At 43.8% G+C, this 2964-nt stretch overlaps 1 long non-coding RNA gene across 3 annotated transcripts in view; it reads left to right on the forward strand.

Annotated features, from left to right (window-relative positions):
• Nucleotides 1-2870, forward strand: part of LOC112141833 — a 6738-nt gene extending 3868 nt beyond the window's left edge. For 2 of the 3 annotated variants that reach the window (XR_002918469.2, XR_002918468.2), the window contains 3 exons: nucleotides 1416-1575; nucleotides 1680-1904; nucleotides 2564-2870. This is a non-coding gene — a long non-coding RNA (uncharacterized LOC112141833). Of the gene's footprint in view, nucleotides 1-1415; nucleotides 1580-1679; nucleotides 1905-2563 lie in introns of all 3 variants that reach the window. The other variant, XR_002918470.2, reaches the window with a different exon arrangement.
• The last annotated feature ends 94 nt before the right edge of the window (nucleotides 2871-2964 follow it).

Genomic DNA, 2964 nt, shown 5'->3' on the forward strand with positions numbered 1-2964 from the left:
TCTGTGAGTGTGTGCATGTGTGTGTGCATGTGTGTGTGCATGTGTGTGTGCATGTGTGTGTGCATGTGTGTGTGCACGGTTTCTAAAAGAAAAGAAAACAGAACCAGGATGTTCAGAATCAGCAGAGTTGATCTGATAGAGCAGCTGCTCACCTGTCCAGGTAGCCACGCCCCCTCACCTCATTCCCCTCCCGTCAGCTGATCCGTGGGCTTCAGAAAAACATTTTCTGTCTCACCTTCAGTTGGTGCAGAAAAACGAAGGGTTTTTACGTCGTGAGTGAGTTCTTTTTGTTTTTTAAATCACCTTTAGTACAAAAGTGGAGCTTTACGAATTAAAAAATGACATGGACGCAGAAAAAGGTCTGAAGAGGAAAAACCAAACAAAAAACAAAAGGAAAACAGCACAAGTAAACCACCAAAAATCCAACACCAAACCGGCGCTGCTGACAGAACACAAGACATTTTTGAAAACCCAAATTTGAACAAAATCATCAATCAGATTAACAAGTTTTAAAACACCTTTAAAAATCATACTTTACAAATAAAAATTGACATGAACAAAGAATGAGTTTTAGTTTTTTGTTTTTGGGGTAAAAAGTGAGAGAGAGACTCTAGTTGATAAAGTGATCAGTTGTAACAAACATCGGTCACTTACGGTGGCCCTGAAGGTCAAATCACATCAACAAATAATTGGAAAAATCACATGACAATTTAAAAAAAACCAAAAATAAATACATAAAATAAAAGTAACAATTCCCAAGAAAAAAAAAAACACAATTCCAAAAATAATGTCGCTTCATACCAACTTTTTCATTGTGTTTCATTTTTTAAATATTTCCCTTTAATTTCTGAAACTGCTCTTAGTTTCTGTAACGTTTTTCTTCTATTTTGACAGAAACTGTTAAAGTTGTTACTGTGGATGATGAAGTTTGTCCATCATTTCAGCTGAACGTTTTTGTCATAAAGTGAGACTGAATCTGATCCGTAGTAATCATAAAACTTTTATTTGTCTGCAAATATTTGAAAAATGTCAAAAATCAAACGTCATCATCCAGTCAGAGATGTCCCACAGTAAACCTCCTCCTGTTTATACTTTTGCTTCATTTAACTTTTTATTTTGATTTCTTGAAAAACTTTTTCCCCCAAAACATTTCATTTTTATGTCATTTAATTTCCTGGAATTAAGTTTCATTTTCTAAATTGTAGAATTGCTTTTTTAGTTTTTAATTGTTTTGATATTTAATTTGTTTTTACAAGTGAATTTGGTTTGATTGACCCTCCATTATCAGTATTATTTTTATATTAGTCACTTTCTGATGTCTTTCTGTGTTTCAAACAGATTTTAAATCATTTTTCTGCATGAATCCTCTCAGAATTAAACTCATCTCCTCTCATTTATTCTTCTGTCTCCTTCAGAGACCAAAGTTCTGGACTCCAGCTTGTTGTTTTCTCTCGTCTGCTCGTGTTTTGGTGACTTCTGGAAGGTTCAGCTCATCCGGACGGTTCTGAACTTCCACGTCTTCCCTCTGAGATCCTCTGGATACCTGAGGACGACTCCGGTCTGGAACCTGCAGAAGTAGGTTAAGCAGGACGTCCACGTTCAGCTGCAGCTGCTCTAATAAAGAGCAGAGCAATCTCTGCTGGAACAAAGAGCTTATTAGTGTCTTTTGTCTGGAACAGAAAGCTTCCAGCTGCTAATTAGCAGCAGGCTCTTATCACCGCTCCTTCTGCCTGGACGTTTGCAACCTGCAGAGCAGGAGGCGGGGCCGCGGAGCCACGGAGCCACGGAGCCACGGCGCCGCTGCATGCTGACGAGGGAAGAATCTGATTTCAGCTTCAGCATCAAGACGGATGATCACAGCTGACCTGAACGGAGAGATTTAGAGGAACCGAAGAATCCTGCAGGTGAGAGGAGATAACCAGATCCATGAACCTCCGAGGAGACGCTGAGTCCAGCCAGCAAAGGTCAAGAGGGTCAAATGGGTTCAAGGTGGGCAGAAAATGTGGACCTGATTGGGTTTGTCCAGTTTCTGTGGTGACTCCACCTGCGTTTGTCCACATTGGCTTAAGGACGGATTCAGTGAATTAGCTCGCTACGCTAGCTCAGTGGACAGCGTAGCCTGCTACCGAGCTAGCAAGCTCTGCTGTATCGAGCTTCACTGTATTGAGCTAACATGCTCCATTGTACTAAGCAAGCAAGTTCTGTCGTAGCGAACTAGCTAGCTTTGCTGAAACGAGCAAGCGAGTTCCAATTTATCGAGCAAGAGAGCTTCACTGTATCATGCTAGCAGGCTCCTCTGTATTGAGCTCAAGTCCCTGTGGGCAAACACAGATGGTACCACCTCAGAACCTGGACAAACCCAGTCAGGTCCACAGTTTCTGCCCACTTCATATGGACCACTCGGCCTCGCTGGCTGGAGTATCACCACCTGGAGAGTTTGATGACCTCAGAAGAACCTGAACTTCCTCCTCATCAGCTGAAGTGGAGCAGCAGGAGGCTCCTCGAACAGATGGTCCATCAGAACCGTGTTTTACATGAACTCTTGGGTTTTTCCTCCGTTTAGAAGAAGCTTCTCTTCCTGTTTCATCAAGGAGACTTCCTCCAGATGTGAGGATCAGCTGTGACGATCACCACACCCCCTGCTGTCCAGAAGCCCCTCCCCCCTCCCCGGTCGGTGTTCCTCGTTTGGCCCGACACGTCGACCCCATTGATCACTTCGGTTACGTCAACATGTCAGAGTGGAAGTCTGCCTGCTGCCCGTTGCCGTGGCGATCTGAGCCGGCGTCACACGGGCTGACAGGCTGTCACCGTGGAAACAAGTGAAAATAAAAGTGAGGTGGCTCGCTCCGCCGCGCCATCGATCGGCCCTCGTCAAGCTGACGTTTCTTCTTCTGTGGTTTCTTGTTCGTGTTTGTTCAGCTGACTCTGACATATTGTTGTGTGTGTGTGTGGGGGGGGGGGGGG

The sequence above is a fragment of the Oryzias melastigma genome, linkage group LG19 (assembly GCF_002922805.2).
Source record: "Oryzias melastigma strain HK-1 linkage group LG19, ASM292280v2, whole genome shotgun sequence".
Classification (NCBI taxonomy): Eukaryota; Metazoa; Chordata; class Actinopteri; order Beloniformes; family Adrianichthyidae; genus Oryzias; species Oryzias melastigma.